Below are 18,658 nucleotides of genomic sequence, written 5' to 3' on the forward strand. Positions count from 1 at the left end.
CAGAGATGATGGTGTGGCTGAAATACATGGGGGGGAGATGGTGGTGTGGCTGAGATACTGGGGGGGGGAATGGTGGTGTGGCTGAAAGACGTGGAGGGGAGATGATGGTGTTGCTGACAGATGTTGGTGGGAGATGATGGTGTGGCTCAGAGACACGTGACCGGACGTGACACAAGTCTGGTTGAAGCTCTTTTATGATAATAACATTGGTTATATTCCTACACTAACAGGCATCTTCCGGATCATGTGATCGTCTACATGAATAATGACTACTGACTGAAGACGCCGCCTGCCCAGGGAGAATACATTTCTTCAGAGATTCCCCATTGTGAGGAACCACCATATAGGTAAGGTACATATGGAATGCCAATATGTGATGCTAGATGCCGAATAGGCGATACGCCCCTTTGATAGCGCAGTACACCCCCTAATAAAATGTGTTGAACACACCTATGGTGATGCATTGTCCATCCGCAAGCTTGAGGAGCCGAATCACAGGGCGGGCAGGGTGGGGTTGCCTGCTTTTTTGAGACGGAGGAGCTGTGTCAGTGACACAACAGCTACCTCTTGGTATCCACAGAGACAGCTTGCAAGAAGCTGAATCTAGGGGAAGCTGTAGTGCGCAGGCTCTTCCCGGGCTTTTTTGAGAGCTGGCCGGGTAAAGCACTCTCCTCAGCTCCAATAGCTACAGGTAGGGAGCACCTGCTTCAAGCTGTACTGTGTGAGGGGTGCCAGGGGGCATCTTTAATAAATGCTGGCAGCAGCCTGTGTTTGTGTTTTAAGTGAAAGAGGTGTGTGTGTGTGTGTGTGTGTGCGTTTGTAAGTAAAAGGGATGTGTGTGTGCGTTTTGTAAAAAAAAGAGGTGTGTGTGTGCGCTTGTAAATAATAGTGGGGTGGGGTGGACGTTTCTAAATAAAAGAGGTGTGTGCGCATTTGTAAATAAAAGAGGTTGTGTAACTGTTTTTTCAAATAGGAGAAACACTGTTTCAAAATGTGTCAGCTACCAGTGTGGTAATTGTAGGGCAGGGTTAAGGTTGCCTATGGACTTACAGCTGTACTCGGGGCTTTATACACTCTAAAAACATATATAATGCAGTATATACTGTATGCATAGAAATGGTGTGTGTGTGTGGGGGGGGGGCACCAACATTTATCTTGCCTCCGGGCAACTGGGGCAAACTTACGCCACTGACCACCAGATGACAGACAGAGCACCCCTGGACTGATACACCAGCTCTACAGCAGTCACCAGCTCCATGTCCACGCCCCACCCAACCCAGCACTGAAATGGACATGTCCGTTCAGTGCACTCTCCACAGCTGGACTGAAAATGGCGCCGATCACTGGGGACCTTTATAGAATCCAAAAACCCCACAAGAATCCAACAGCGGGATGATGGCATTTTGCCTAGTTTTGAGATCCGAGTCTGGCAGGAAAACCTGATCTGGGCTCCGATCCAGACATGGATCGGGAAGTTCAGGTGGATCTGGTTCTCGGAGAACCGCACCCGCTCATCTCTAATGATTATATGTACAGATAGTAAAACGCTCAACATTTAAACCATTTAGTTAGTCATCACTAGCAATTTTTACACACATTTTAAATGCAATAAATATTATGTAGTTGTTTTATATTCTTTTTATATAATAATTTTTTTTATTTTCACATTTCTTTTTATACGTGCTCAAAGCAGGTCAACCTTCCGGCTTCCTTCAGTTGCAGCAATATTTTTAATGCATTTTAATTATAATGAGACATAAGTATTATGCTAATGAGGCGATAACATCCCATCCATTCTTTAACTGCTCTATTAACTAATTGAATTGCCTCGCTAGTAGTCAAAAGGTTAATTTGTGTGTTTATTCAGCTAAGATGTATTGAATCATCAGCAAACACACAGATTTTGTGCAATATACAAATGATTACCTATATATTTTTTGTCCTTTAATGTCATACAGTTTTAATAAACAGCAAACAAAAATGTGCTAGCTTGCCATTCTGATGGATGAGATTTTAGAATATCACATTCAGCAGGGCAATGTTAATCAAGGGCAGTCTTTTTTATTTTTTGGTGATTAAGGGTCATGTCAGGAAAGATGTATACCGTCGATTGTTTATAGTGTCCTTTTTTGACAGTGATAAAAATCATTGCTGATCAGTTAAATTAACTGTAACAAGAGCTCATGATGGAATAGTCTCATAGCAAATTTGCATGCAGAAAAGTAATGCACAGTAAATGCAATGATATTTTTCCTGTGGTGTTTTTTGGTTTATAAAATGGTAAAAGTGGCTTGCAAATTGTGTGATCATCATTCATACATTTCAGCTATAATGACCGTAGACATGTACATGGGTATGCAGAGTTCGGGCATGCACACCTCTAATGTAGCCTCAAACTCTACCTTAAACCCTGCATCTTCTCCGGATCTACCTCCTCCCTGCATCTCAGTCAGCTCCCAAGACAGAGGGAACCTCTTTTTGAATCCAGTATGGCTGATGTGAAACCATTCTATATAGATTAACTATAACTTTAAATCAATGAACAATGTTCTCAGGGAGCCACTTTAGCTGTCAGTGCTCAATGTTACAAAGGAGGGAATAGACATGACCCATTGAGGCAACCAGGGCCATCTTTTCATATGGGCTCAATGGGCACTTGCCCAAGGGTCCCAGGAGTATAAGGGTCCTATGCTGATAGCTGAGGATCCCATCTTTCCAGGGGTACCAGATTTTTTTAAATCGGCTATTGGGAACCGGAGATATCTGACTTCAAAGCAATGCTCCCCATCCAAGCCTGTTAATTGCTCTTCCCCACCAGATGTCTCGGGCTCTGTCTAGCTTACAGTTGTTCTGAGGGTATACTCCAAAAGCTGTGACTCTCCCTTTCACTGGACACTGACAGCTTGTCTCTACTATGCCCAGAACCAGAGATATCAGCCTTCCAGCAGCTGGTCCCTGCTCCAGCTCCACACGCCTGGTATGCAGTTTTATAATTTCGTTGGTGGATTGCTCTGGCTCCTGATCTCTGATCTCCAAGTCCCCAGAACCTCCTGAAAGGAGGTACTCTCTAGTTTTATATCCCATTGAAAGCTATGAAATCTATTCCCAGGAATTTGAGATATCTGCAGTCAAGCAAGCTGCCCTCTCACCAGAAAATTATAAATATTAAGCCCACTCCCCTATCTACCCCTCCCCTGCGTATTAAACAACCCCTACCGCCCTGGAAGTCAAGTACTGGGGCCCCTTCATTCAGCCCAATGCTCCCTTCTACAGTTTGGTGTTCTACCTCCCGCCCCATCTCCCACCATCTGTGCAGTAGAAGAGTAATTAGCAGAACTTACTGCTCCAGGTCCTACATGCTGAGCGGAAGATAGAACACCCACTACCGCCTGTGTGTCTTCAAAGCTGCCGCTGATACCCCTACTGCTGGAGGATGGGTAGGGGCCCAGTGCATTTCTGTGCCCAGGGGCCTACACTGCTGTTAAGATGTCCCTGGAGGCAACCCTAAAAGGGTGGGCCACTGGCCATCATTCACATTTGGAGCACCACTGTTTTCTCTCATCCATGCCAGTAAAATATCTTTAGTGGTTGCAAGATGGTTCTGCCTAATGGGAAAGTCAATAGCCACTGTCTCCCACTATATAACTGATGATCACTGTTCCCCACACACTAGCTGATAATCACTGTCCATTACCATCCATCCGATGAACACAGTTTGCCACCATTCAACTGATGATCACTGTTCTACACCATCCTACTATTGATCACTGTTACCTACCATCTAACTGATGATCACTGTCCCTCACCATCCAACTGATGATCACTGTCCCTCACCATCCAACTGAAGATCACTGTCCCTCACCATCCAACTGATGGTCACTGTTCCACACCATCCAACTGTTGATCACTGTTACCTACCAACTCATGATGACTGTTACCAGGGGCATAGCCAGAGCTTTGTGGGCCCCATAGCAACATTTTGAAGGGGTCCCTGTCCCAATGCTTCTAGAGAGACACTTCTCTGCAGCTGTTGTTAATTATATGCCCTATAATAGTGCCCTAGTACAATTTCTGAACCATAGTAGTGCCCTAGTTTCTTTTATAAATCGCAGTGGTGCTTAAGTTCAACCTACTGTATGTCATATTTCAATGCTGCCAGTACACATTATGTCGCACAGTACTCCCAATTCACATTATGATATATAGTGCTCCCCATTCATATTGTGCCTCATTACAGTGCCCCGGTTTATATTATATAACAATAAAATGCCCTCCAGGTCATTTTATACCACTCTACATTAAGCAGGTCCAGTGGCATACCTAAATATATTGTTGGCCCCAAGGAAAAAGTTTGAAATGACCCCTACGTACCACCCAATGGTGAAAAATGTATATAACACATGTAACTGTGACAGGGAAGGTGGGCCCCATAGTAGCTGCACTGCCTGCATCTATGGTAGCTATGCCCTTGACTGTTCCTCACCATCCAACTGATGATCAGTGTTCCCCACCATTTAACTGATGATCGCTTTTCCCTACATCCAGTTGATGATCACTCTTCATGACCATCCAACTAGTGATCACTCTTCACTACCATCCACCCGATGATTACACTTCCTCACATCCAAGTAATGATCACTCTTTCCCACCATTCAACTGATGATCACTGTTTCCCACCATTCAACTGATGATCACTGTTCCCCACAACCCAACTGATGATCACTGTTCTCCACCACCTAACTGATGATCACTGTCCCCCACATCCAGCTGATGATCACTGTCCCACAACACCCAACTGATGAACACTGACCCCACCACCCAGCTGATAATCACTGTTTACCACATCCAGCTGATGATCGCTCTTTCGCACCATCCACCTGATGATTACTCTTCCCCACATCCAAGTAATGATTACTGTTTCCCACTGTCCAACAGATAATCACTGTGACCCACCATAGAGCCTCCTCTTTTATCTTAAATCAGCAAGATCACCTCCCAGTATGTACTTATCATCATCACATTCTATTGTGGTATTAAAAAGGGTCTAAAAATGTTACGTCTTGATAAAGTTATTGGACAAAATGAAACACATTGGGGTATATTTACTAAGGTCCCGATTTTGACCGAGATGCCGTTTTTTCTTCAAAGTGTCATCTCTGTAATTTACTAAGCAAAAATCACGGCAGTGATGAGGGCATTCGTAATATTTTGGAAGTCCTAGGAAAAAATCACGAATCAATACACCATCGGTCAAATACGCCTGCAATTTGGTAGAAATCAGTCATTTACTAAAAAGTGCAAAACACAAACACTGCCGACAATAGCCAAACACTGCCGTGATAAAATACAAATCGTGAAAAAGTGCTAAAAAAAACCAGACCTGCTTTTTTATCCCGTGTTTGTATAGGCATGCACGGATCCATGAGATCCGTGCATGTTTTTCAGTGGGAAGGGGGGGGAAATGTTCTAAATTTTCAGAATAAAAATTGTGTGGGGTCCCCCCTCCTAAGGCAAACCAGCCTCGGGCTCTTTGAGCCGATCCTGGTTGCAGAAATATGGGGAAAAAATGGACAGGGGTTCCCCCATATTTAAGCAACCAGCATCGGGCTCTGCGCCTGGTCCTGGTTCCAAAAATACAGGGGACAAAAAGAGTAGGGGTCCCCCGTATTTTTGAAACCAGCACCGGGCTCCACTAGCTGGACAGATAATGCCACAGCCGGGGGTCACTTTTATACAGTGCCTTGCGGCCGTGGCATCAAATATCCAACTAGTCACCCCTGGCCGGGGTACCCTGGGGGAGTGGGGACTCCTTCAATCAAGCCCCCCCCCAGCCACCCAAGGGCCAGGGGTGAAGCCCGAGGCTGTCCCCCCCATCCAATGGGCTGCGGATGGGGGGCTGATAGCCTTTGTTCAAAGTGTTTGATATTGTTTTTAGTAGCAGTACTACAAGGCCAGCAAGCCTCCCCCGCAAGCTGGTACTTGGAGAACCACAAGTACCAGCATGCGGCGGAAAAATGGGCCCGCTGGTACCTGTAGTACTACTACTAAAAAAATACCCCAATAAAGACAACACACACACACCTTGAAAGTATAACTTTAATACATCCATCCACACCTCCATATACACATACTTACCTTATGTTCACACGAGGGTCGGTCCTCTTCTCCAGTAGAATCCATGGTGTACCTGTAGAAAAAATTATACTCACATAATCCATGGTTGAAGGCTCATCTGCTTGTAATCCTTTTGTAATCCACGTACTTGAAAAAAATTAAAAAACGGACACCCGACCACGAACTGAAAGGGGACCCATGTTTTCACATGGGCCCCCTTTCCCCGAATGCCAGAAACCCACTCTGACTGATGTCTAAGTGGGTTTCTTCAGCCAATCAGGGAGCGCCACGTTGTGGCACCCTCCTGATCGGCTGTGTGCTCCTGTACTGTATGACAGGCGGCACACGGCAGTGTTACAATGTAGCGCCTATGCGCTCCATTGTAACCAATGGTGGGAACTTTGTAGTCAGCGGTGAGGTCACTTTCGGTCAACCGCTGACCTGAAAGTTCCCACCATTGGTTACAATGGAGCGCATAGGCGCTACATTGTAACACTGCCGTGTGCCGCCTGTCATACAGTACAGGAGCACACAGCCGATCAGGAGGGTGCCACAACGTGGCGCTCCCTGATTGGCTGAAGAAACCCACTTAGACATCAGTCAGAGTGGGTTTCTGGCATTCGGGGAAAGGGGGCCCATGTGAAAACATGGGTCCCCTTTCAGTTCGTGGTCGGGTGTCCGTTTTTTTATTTTTTTCAAGTACGTGGATTACAAAAGGATTACAAGCAGATGAGCCTTCAACCATGGATTATGTGAGTATAATTTTTTCTACAGGTACACCATGGATTCTACTGGAGAAGAGGACCGACCTGCGTGGGAACATAAGGTAAGTATGTGTATATGGAGGTGTGGATGGATGTATTAAAGTTATACTTTCAAGGTGTGTGTGTGTTGTCTTTATTGGGGTATTTTTTTAGTAGTAGTACTACAGGTACCAGCGGGCCCATTTTTCCGCCGCATGCTGATACTTGTGGTTCTCCAAGTACCAGCTTGCGGGGGAGGCTTGCTGGGCCTTGTAGTACTGCTACTAAAAACAATATCAAACACTTTGAACAAAGGCTATCAGCCCCCCATCCGCAGCCCATTGGATGGAGGGGACAGCCTCGGGCTTCACCCCTGGCCCTTGGGTGGCTGGGGGGGGGACCCCTTGATTGAAGGGGTCCCCACTCCCCCAGGGTACCCCGGCCAGGGGTGACTAGTTGGATATTTGATGCCACGGCCGCAAGGCACTGTATAAAAGTGACCCCCGGCTGTGGCATTATCTGTCCAGCTAGTGGAGCCCGGTGCTGGTTTCAAAAATACGGGGGACCCCTACTCTTTTTGTCCCCCGTATTTTTTGAACCAGGACCAGGCGCAGAGCCCGATGCTGGTTGCTTAAATATGGGGGAACCCCTGTCCATTTTTTTCCCATATTTCTGCAACCAGGATCGGCTCAAAGAGCCCGAGGCTGGTTTGCCTTAGGAGGGGGGACCCCACGCAATTTTTTTTTTTCATTTAAGCATTTTATTTTTTTTTACAAGCTGCACAATGAAACCCACCACGGATCTCTCAGATCCGGCCGAGATTCATTGTATTAAAGTCGGCAGTGTTTTACAAGTCACTCGCGTAAAACACTGCCAAAAAAAACGAATGACATCGACATCGGAAAACCCGAAAATGCAGAATACGGCAGCTTAGTAAATTAGTCGTAATCAATTCAAAAAGTTGCATATTTACACTTTCGATGTCATTCGTGATTGAACTTTGACCTCAAACGGGAAAATACGAATCTTAGTAAATTTACCCCATTGACGGAGCATTTAGTAAGTTGTAAGTCTACTGCCCGAGGAGTGTATAACTGACGGTAAATGAACTCCCACACTGTGACAAGCCCACGTACACTTTATTCTGCCAAGTGAAAAAAGAAAAACTGACTTTAGGCTGATGCCCACCCCCAACAAAAGAGGGTAAGCTGATTTGTTTCCTGGGAATCTGCATTTTCATCTTGTAGGGGATCCCTACAATTACCGGAGCCCCCTTCATTTCAGGAGATTGGTGTTATCAGGCAGTTGACTCTGAAATATTTTTTTTTGAAACAAAAGGACTTCAAAGTTTATTTATATACTATCAGGCAGTTATATTTCAACATTTTTCATTTTGTTACATCAAGCTACAGTAGTTTGCAATCTGTTTTATTATTCAATCAATTATTGTATGTTTTTGTATTGTATATTTGAATTGTGTTTATATTAGCGATGTACGTACAGGACCCCCATGTTTTGATTTTGGTACTAAATCATTGTCGTGTTTTGGTTTTCCAAAATCACCCTCAATTGTTTTGGGTTTGGTTTTGGGTATGGTTTTGGATCTAAGTTTCTTTAGAGATCAATAAAAAAAATGATAAAATAGCTAAAATCATGCAGTTTGGATGCATGTTGTTCCTATAGTAATAATTATATCAATAACTTTAATTTCTAGTCATTTCCAGTTAATTTTGCCCACGTTACCATACACTATCCTGAGTGAAATAGCAGCTAAAATCACAAATGATGAACTTAAACGTAATGCAAAACCAGACATATAGTTTTGAAATATGAGTTTTAAACACGGGATAAGACCCAACTCAGGACTTAGGGGCTAATTCAGATGCAGCCGCTCCGACCCGGGCATCGACGAGTACCTCCTGACAGCGTGCAGGATCTGCGCTAGTAGGGGGCTACTCTTCAAGTACAAAAGCATTGCCGCTGTGAAAGGCTTTTGTACTTGTGCAGCGGGGCAGGGCCAGCCTTGTTCTGGGCATCCCCCCACATGTCAGGGAAGCTGATCGTAGATGTGCTAAATTCAGCACATCTGTGATCAGGTCTGAATTAGTCCCTTGATTCACTTGGATCCCAAAAATTTGTCTGAGCCGGAACTTGGGTCTACTCGGATCCCCAGTGTTCAGGTGTGTATTTTTTTCTTATGTGCATAGTGATAAGCAGAAGTGTATTTTAAAACGTAATTGCCTCTATATACATGAGTGCAATCAGTGCAGATTAAAACTAGAGACGAGTGGGTTCGATTCCCTGAGAACAGAACCCCCCCGAACTTCACTACCCGAGCCCGGATCCGAGTCATGCTCAAGCTTTTCCCGCCTGACTCGGAAACCAGTACGAGGCAAAACGTCATCATCCCGCTGTCAGATTCTCGCAGGGTTTGTATTCCATATAAGGAGCCGCGCGTCGCTGACATTTTCACTCCGGCATTGGAGAGTGTAGAGAGAGGACGTGTCTCCATCCTCAGTGTCCTGCATCAGTTCAGTGGTAGTGTCTTGTGCTGCATCAGTCCAGTCACAGTGGTGGTGTCCTCTGCTGCCATATGTCCAGTGCTGCTGTATAAGTCCAGTGCAGTGGTGCTGTGTTGTGCTGCATCAGTCCAGTGGTGGTGTATTGTGCTGCATCAGTCCAGTCACAGTGGTGGTGTCCTCTGCTGCTATATGTCCAGTGCTGCTGTATAAGTCCAGTGCAGTGGTGCTGTGTTGTGCTGCATCAGTCCAGTGGTGGTGTATTGTGCTGCATCAGTCCAGTCACAGTGGTGGTGTCCTCTGCTGGCATATGTCCAGTGCTGCTGTATAAGTCCAGTCCATTGCAGTGGTGCTGTGTTGTGCTGCATCAGTTCAGTGGTGGTGTATTGTGCTGCATCAGTCCAGTCACAGTGGTGGTGTCCTCTGCTGGCATATGTCCAGTGCTGCTGTATAAGTCCAGTCCATTGCAGTGGTGCTGTGTTGTCCTGCATCAGTCCAGTGATGGTGTCCCTGTGTTGCTGTATATGTCCAGTGGTACTGCCGTATATGTCCAGTGATACTGCCATATATGACCAGTGATACTGCCGTATATGTCCAGCGGTACTGCCATATAATTCCAGTGATACTGCCGTATATGTCCAGTGGTACTGCCGTATAAATCTATTGGTACTGCCGTATACATCCAGTGATACTGGCGTATAACTCCAGTGATACTGCCGTATAATTCCAGTGGTAATGGCGTATAAATCCAGTGATACTGTCATATAAATCTAGTCCAGTGGTACTGCCATATAAGTCCAGTGGTACTGCCATATAATTCCAGTGATACTGCCGTATAAGTCCAGTGATACTGCCGTATAATTTCAGTGATACTACCGTATAATTCCAGTGATACTGCCATATAATTCCAGTGGTACTGGTGTATAAATCCAGTGATACTGCTGTATAAATCCAGTCCAGTGGTACTGCCATATAAATCCAGTGATACTGCTGTATAATTCCAGTAATACTGCCATATAAGTCCAGTCCAGTGGTGCTACCATATAAGTTCAGTGGTGCTGTCCTGTGCTGTATATTATTTACTCCAAATAAAGGGGTTATTAATATTTAATCCAAATAATTTTCACAGGGTTTGCTCTGTGTGGTGTAGAGGTATGCTCACCTGTACCGCATATTGTTGTATAACCACAGAAAAATAATGGATATCAAAAATTTGGAGGATAAAATAGGGAAATATCAAAAACCACTTCTTCCTAGTGCTGAAGCTGCTGCCACTAGTCATGACATAGATGATGAAATACCATCAACGTTGTCTGCCAAGGCCTATGCCCAATGTGATAGTAGAGGGCGTGTAAAATCCAAAAAGCCAAAGTTCAGTAAAAAGACCCCAAAAAATAATTTCAAGCTAGCAAAAGCTCAGCAAAGAACTGTGCGTTCTAAGATGGTATCACCAAGGAGATTTGTGTCGGCGGTTGCGATGCCTGACCTTCCCAACACTGGACACCATTGCAAGCCCTCTGCAAGTGCTGGAAGTAGCACCCACAGTCCAGTTTCTGATATTCAAATTGAAGATGTCACTGTTGAAGTACACCAGGATGAGGATATGGGTGTTGCTGATGCTGAGGAGGAAGTTGACGATGAGGATTCTGATGGTGATGTGGTTTGTTTAAGTCAGACACCGGTGGAGACACCTGGTGTTCATGGAATAAATAAGCCCATTGTGATGCCTGGGCAAAATACCAAAAGAGCAACCTCTTCTGTGTGGAATTATTTTTCCACAAATTCGGACAACAGGTGTCAAGCCGTGTGTTGTCTCTGTCTATCTGTAATAAGTAGGGGTAAGGACGTTAACCACCTAGGAACATCCTCCCTTATACGTCACCTGCTGCGCATTCATCAGAAAACAGTGTCAAGTTGTGAAACTTTGGGTAAGAGCGTAAGAAGTCCACTGACACCTAAATCCCTTCTTCCTCTTGGATGCAAGCTCCTGCAAGCCACACCACCAACTCCCTCAACGTCGACTTCTTCCTTAATCAGGAACGTCAGTAGTCCTGCAGGCCATGTCACTGGCAAGACTGAGGAGTCCTCTCTTAACCGGGATTCCTCCGGAGGATCCTTGTGTGGTACGCCTACTACTGCTGTTGCTGCTGGGAGTTGATCGTGATCCCAGAAGGGAAGTCGGAAGACCAGTTGTACTACTTCAACTAAGCAATTGACTGTCCAACAGTCCTTTGTGAGGAGAATGAAATATGACAGCAGTCATCCTGTTGCAAAGCGGATAACTGAGGCCTTGACAGCTATGTTGGTGTTAGAAGTGCATCCGGTATCCGCCATTAGTTCAGTGGGACTTAGAGAATTGATGGAGGTAGTGTGTCCCCGGTACCAAATCCCATCTAGGTTCCACTTCACTAGGCAAGCGATACCAAGAATATACAGAGACGTCAGAAAAAGTGTCCTCAGTGTCCTTAAAAATTTAGTTGTACCCACTGTCCACTTAACACGGACATGTGGACAAGTGAAACAGGGCAGACTAAGAACTATATGACTGTGACAGCCCACTGGGTAGATGTATTGCCTCCCGCAGCAACAACAGCAGCGGCACCAGTAGCAGCATCTCGAAAACACCAATTCGTTCCTAGGCAGGCTACTCTATGTATCACTGCTTTCCATAAGAGACACACCGCTGACAACCTCTTACGGAAACTGAGGAACATCATCGCAGATTGGCTAACCCGAATTAGACTCTCCTGGGAATTTGTGATATCGGATAACACCACCATTATTGTGCGTGCATTACATCTGGGCAAATTCCAGCACACCCCATGTTTTGCACATACAATTAATTTGGTGGTACATAATTTTTTCGAAAAATGACAGGGGGGGGGGGGGGGCAGGAGATGCTGTCGACGGCTCGAAAAATTGCGGAACACTTTCAACATTCAGCCACAGCGTGCCGAAGACTGGAGCACCAGCAAACACTACTGAACCTGCCCTGCCATCACCTGAAGCAAGAGGTGGTAACGAGGTGGAATTCAACCCTCTATATGCTTCAGAGGATGGAGGAGCAGCAAAAGGTCATTCAAGCCTATACGTCCACCTATGATGTTGGCAAAGGAGGGGGAATGCACCTAACTCAAGTGCAGTGGAGAATGATTTCTGTCTTGTGCAAGGTTCTCCAAACCTTCGAACTTGCCACACGTGAAATCAGTTCAGACACTGCCAGCTTGAGTCAGGTCATTCCCCTCATCAGGCTTTTGCAGAAGCAGCTGGAGAAATTGAAGGAGGATCTAAGACGGAGCGATTCCGCTAAGTATGTGGGACTTATGGATGGAGCCCTTCATTCGCTTTGCCAGGATTCAAGGGTGGCCAATCTGTTGAAATCAGAGAACTACATTTTGGCCACCGTGCTCGATCCTAGGTTTAAATTCTACATTGTATCTCTCTTTCCGGCAGACACAAGTGTGCAGAGGTTCAAAGACCTGCTGGTGAGAAAATTGTCAACTCAAGCAGAACGTGACCCGTCAACAGCTCCTCCTTCATTTTCTCCCGCAACTGGGGCATCGAGGAAAAAGATAAGATTTCCTAGCCCACCCGCTGGTGGTGATGCAGGGCAGTCAGGAGCGAGTGCTGACATCTGGTACAGACTGAAGGACCTGCCAATGATTACTGACATGTCTACTGTCACTGCATATAATTCTGTCACCATTGAAAGAATGGTGGAGGATTATATGAGTGACAGCCAGACAGTCCGTATGTATACTGGCAGGAAAAAGAGGCAATTTGGATGCCCTTGCACAAACTGGCTTTATATTACCGAAGTTGCCCCCCCCTCCAGTCTGTACTCCGAAAGAGTATTTAGTGCAGCCGGTAACCTTGTCAGCGATCGGCGTAGGAGGTTTCTTCCACAAAATATGGAGAAGAATATGTTCATCAAAATGAATTATAAATTACTCCGGGAAGACCTTTACCAGCAATTGCCTCCAGAAAGTACACAGGGACCTGTGATGGTGGATTCCAGTGGGGACGAATTCATACTCTATGAGGAGGAGGATGTACACACTGAATGGGGTGAGGAATCAGAGTATGAGGTTGAGGTCGACATCTTGCCACTGTAGAGCCAGTTTGTGCAAGGAGAGATTGATTGCTTCTTTTTTGGTGGGGGCCCATACAAACCAGTCATTTCAGCCACAGTCGTGTGGCAGACCCTATCACTGAAATGATTGGTTTAATAAAGTGTGCATGTCCTGTTTATACAACATAAGGGTGGGTGGGAAGGCCCAAGGACAATTCCATCCTGCACCTCTTTTTCTTCTTTGCATCATGTGCTGTTTGGGGACTAGTTTTTTAAAGTGCCATCTTGTCTGACACAGCCATACAAGTCCAGGGGTACTGCCGTATAGTTCCAGCGGTACTGCCGTATAAGTTCAGTCCAGTGGTGGAGTCTTGTGCTGCCATAAGTCCAGTGGTGGTGTCCTGTGCTGTATATTATTTACTCCAAATAAAAGGCTTATATACATTACTGATATTATTATCCAAATAATTTTTACAGGGTTTGCGCTGTGTGGTGTAGGGGTATGCTCGCCTGTGCTGCATATTATTATAATAGCTCCAAATAAAAGGGTTATTATAAACCAAATTAATTTTAGAGGCTTTGCCGTGTGTGTGTGGTTTAGGGGTATGCAATTCTGTGCCACCAATATTGTGCATGTACCTCTTTTTCTCTTCTTTGCATGATGTGCTGTTTGGGGCCTAGTTTTTTTCAGTGCCATCCTCTCTGCCATTGCAGTGCCACTCCTAGATGGGCCAGGTGTTTGTGCTGCACACTTGTGTCGCTAAGCTTATCCATCCAGCTACCTAATTGCACCTCTTTTTTTTCTTTGCATCATGTGCTGTTTGGGGCCTATTTTTTAAATATGCCCTCCTGTCTGCAACTGCAGTGCCACTCCTAGATGGGCCAGGTGTTTGTGCCGCACACTTGTGTCGCTTAGCTTAGTCATCCAGCCACCTCGGTGCAACCTTTTCGCATAAAAACAATATTGTGAAGTGCGAGGTTTAAAGAATAGACTGGAAATGAGTGGAAATGAATGTTATTGAGGTCAATACCACACCCTTCTAAATGATATGGTTCTACTGTATATCTGTTTTAATTAGAGATGTGCGGCGGACACTTTTTGTGTTTTGATTTTGGTTCTGGTTCCATGATCGTGTTTTGGATCTGGAGGATTTTTTTTTTTTAAACAAAAACAACTAAAATCACAGAATTTGGGGGTAATTTTGATCCTACGGTATTATTAACCTCAATAGGGTGTGGTATTGAAAGTCGACAGTAACTAGGTCGACAATGTCTAGGTCGACCACTATTGGTCAACAGTAACTAGGTCGACAGGGTGTCTAGGTCGACAGGGTCTTTAGGTCGACATGTTCTAGGTCGACAGGTCAAAAGGTCGACATGAGTTTTTAATGTTATTTTGGTGTCGTTTTCTTCGTAGAGTGACTGGGAACCCCAATTAGTGCCCCGCGTCCCCTCGCATGGCTCGCTTCACTCGCCATGCTTCGGGCATGGTGCCTTCGCTCTGCTACCGCTTCGCTCGGCACAGATTACCGTTCCAATCGTAGTCCACGTGGATCGTTAAGTATGAAAATGTTCAAAAAAAGAAAAAAATTGTGAAAAACTCATGTCGACCTTTTGACCCGTCGACCTAGAACATGTCGACCTAAAGACCCTGTCGACCTAGACACCCTGTTGACCTAGTTACTGTTGACCAATAGTGGTCGACCTAGACATTGTCGACCTAGTTACTGTCGACTTTCAATCCGGATCCCCATTTAGAAGACCTCATTACCTCAATAATGCACAGAATCTTTCTCAAAAATTCTGTACCTCACTACACCACAAACTTTGCCACACGCTAGTTTAATGCAATAAATGCCAACAGCGTTCTGATTCCATGATTTCTGACATGGCACTAGCCTCATGCCTGAGGTGAGCAAGATTCTCCTGGCCAGGTCATGTTTAATCAGCTCTGTCAGCACCGTAGATGAAATTCCCTAGCTCTCACACATACGTATAAATGTGAAGAAGGAGGGATGCCCTTGCCAGCCCAAACTAAGATATGTATCTGGGGGAGGGGGTGCTCAGAGGAGGGGACCCGCTGCATACAGACTCCCACGGGTATTAATATTACCCAGTCTATATACTTTGAATACCCAAATTCTTTTGTGCAAACAGAAATAGATTCCTTTAATGTCAATATCTGCAAATATCAATAAGTAACCTTCTGTAGCTTCACTAACCTGAAAATAGTGACTTCTGTACTCAGAAGGATCCACCCAAGAGTAATGCAGAGAGGGTTTCAGAACTACTACAAAGGATACCACTACCCTTCAAGCCCCACCACTGAAAGAAACCCTTCTAACACCTGGACATCACCCTTGAGGAGAGGATGCATATTTATCTATGTAGTCTGGGACTCACCAAACCCTCAATACTCATAACCTCAAAGTGTTATGGTACAATAAACAGAGTTCGCTAAAATGTTCCTCATCACAATGACAGCCAAGCAAATGGTGGCATGCTGGCTGAACTAGCAATAAACATTGGTATCATTATTGACTGGATCCCTTTTGAAGTAAGTCAGACAAAGAATAAGTCCTTCGTCAAAACCAACTCCAGAGGATGAAACATGAAGAACATCATTGTCTTTGGGATATTGAACTAATTACCGTATATACTCGAGTATAAGTCGACCCGAATATAAGCCGAGGCACCTAATTTTACCCCAAAAACCTGGGAAAACTTATTGACTCGAGTATAAGCCTAGGGTGGGAAATGCAGCTCTAGCCGTACACAGCCCTCAGTGCCAGATATGCCCTCATACTGCCAGATATGCCCCCACAGTGCCAGATATGCCCCACAGTGCCAGATGTGCCAGATATGCCCCACAGTGCCAGATGTGCCAGATATGCCCCACAGTGCCAGATATGCCCCACAGTGCCAGATGTGCCAGATATGCCCCACAGTGCTAGATATGCCCCACAGTGCCAGATATGCCCCTCAGTGCTAGATGTGCCAGATATGCCCCACAGTACCAGATATGCCCCACAGTGCCAGATGTGCCCCACAGTGCTAGATATGCCCCACAGTGCCAGATATGCCCCTCAGTGCTAGATGTGCCAGATATGCCCCACAGTGCCAGATGTGCCTGATATGTCCCACAGTGCCAGATGTGCCCCACAGTGCCAGATGTGCCCCACAGTGCTAGATACTTACCCTCCGTCGCTCCCGCGCTGTCTTCTGAAGGAGGGACACGGAAAGCGCAGCGCGCGGCTCTCCTGTGTCCCTCCTGCGTCTCCGGCGGTAGCAGCGTGTGTTAAAGGAAGTGCCGGTTCGTGCACTTCCTTTAACACACACACCGCCAGAGATGCAGGAGGGACACAGAAGAGCCGCGCGCTGCGCTCTCCGTGTCCCTCCTAACGCTGACTCGATTATAAGCCGAGGTGGCTTTTTCAGCACAAAAAAACGTGCTGAAAAAGTCGGCTTGTAATCGAGTATATATGGTATCTCCCGCCCCCCCCCCCCCCCCTCCAAAGTTTTCTATCCCCCACTACTCTCCTTCTTTATTGAGAAAACCTAGTAACATTTAATGGGGCAGAGACTTGTTTCCTGTCATCCCCATATACAAGCCATATACAGAGCATAAAAAGATACTGAATTGATCTAAAAAAAACTTGATCTTCAAAGAATCAAACTGTTTTAATCATGTTTCCTATGTATGTGTGGAAAGTCATACTTTATTTAATTGACCTTTTTAAGTCTGAACCAACATACTGAGGTGATGACCACTATGTGCCATAGCAGCAACAACAACAACAAGTGTTACAACAGCATACCAGATTTTCCCGATTATGCCATGATTTTGCACCAAAATTGTGTATTTTTGTTCAGAGGCCTATAAGGGTGAGAATAAATACGCTGGACCTGATTCATAGGTGGGCGCTAAGCAGCCACTAATGCAAATTTACGCCAATGCTGTCGGCCGACTGCTTGGATATTGAGACGCTCAAAGGCCACAGCTGTAATCCGCTATGAACGCCCGTCAGAATTTGTCAGCAAGGTTTAGCGGCAATTTGGGTGATAAATAAAGAGGAAAGAGAGGGGATGAGAAGCTCTTTTGAAACATTTGTCCTATTACTGTAAACTGCCCCTGGATTTATATTTTAATTATAAAAAAAAGTGTTCAAAACTATTTTGGTTTATCATTTTTATTCATTTTCGGAATATAGACAAATAAAATGTCAACATTTCTATAGAAAAGTTACTAGCCGCTCTACACGTGTTCATTCAATCTTGTTTTTTTTTTTTTTTTTATCTTTTTCCTTAAATAGATAATATAATCCTCTTCTGGTTCCGTATGTCTCTGTCTGTCACTCCAGAATTACAGTTATTTATAAGACGGCTATTTCCAGCTTTAGGAGTCATTATACAACTCTTGAACACAATAAAAGATAGCGTATACTCATGTTGTCTTTGTTCAAGTTTCAAAGTCGCCGCATAAAAGTTTCATCTGTAATTGAAACTCTAATAAAAGTGGGCTCCCACTGACAGGGCTGACACTTCCATGCATTCATTAAGGCTTGGATTTCTGGGGAGATTGCCACTAATTGCCTGTTGGCTTGTAATAAATTCCATGTTGCCAGTTTCTGCATTTTATGAATACTCCTACATACTGTACATTATATCAGCGCAGAAGACAAGAGCTATTTCATAATACAAAGACATGCAAGGTGTATGAAACAAGACACTTTACATATGTTTTAGTGACACTGGGATCAAGCATACTCTAAATCTCTATTACAACAATCTGGATTCCAAGAAAGTCCACCTAAAAATAATTCTATTTAGATTATTATAGCCGCAATGTTTTATTGCTTACTTTTGTAGCAAGATCAAGGTAAGGGTACTGCCTCCTGGGGTAATTGGGGGCACTTTTATCAGAAATGTGTGTGGAACCCTGTTTTGGTTTTGGCCAAACCATCCTATAGTGTTTGAGTTAGGATTTGGTTTTTGGTTTGGTTAAAAATCATTAAAAAAAAAATGATAATCATTGATAGAAATCAATACAGCTAAAATCATGTACTAAAATCCAGATTACGAACCGTGGGAAGATCCAAACCTGGGATTTGGTAAGGATTGGTTCTCCTCTGGAGATCCAGACCAGGTTTTGGTTTGGATGCACAAAATTCAGGTTGATTCGGATTTGTAAATGCATATTTCTATTTTTC

The 18,658-nt window shown here is 44.8% G+C and overlaps 1 long non-coding RNA gene across 1 annotated transcript in view; it reads left to right on the forward strand.

Moving 5' to 3' along the window:
• The first annotated feature begins 234 nt into the window (after nucleotides 1-234).
• Nucleotides 235-18,658, forward strand: part of LOC135017117 (uncharacterized) — a 197,109-nt gene continuing 178,685 nt past the window's right edge. The window contains exon 1 of the long non-coding RNA XR_010215029.1: nucleotides 235-347. This is a non-coding gene — a long non-coding RNA (uncharacterized LOC135017117). The remainder of the gene's footprint in view (nucleotides 348-18,658) is intronic.

Source organism: Pseudophryne corroboree, chromosome 1 (assembly GCF_028390025.1).
Source record: "Pseudophryne corroboree isolate aPseCor3 chromosome 1, aPseCor3.hap2, whole genome shotgun sequence".
NCBI classification, from domain to species: Eukaryota; Metazoa; Chordata; class Amphibia; order Anura; family Myobatrachidae; genus Pseudophryne; species Pseudophryne corroboree.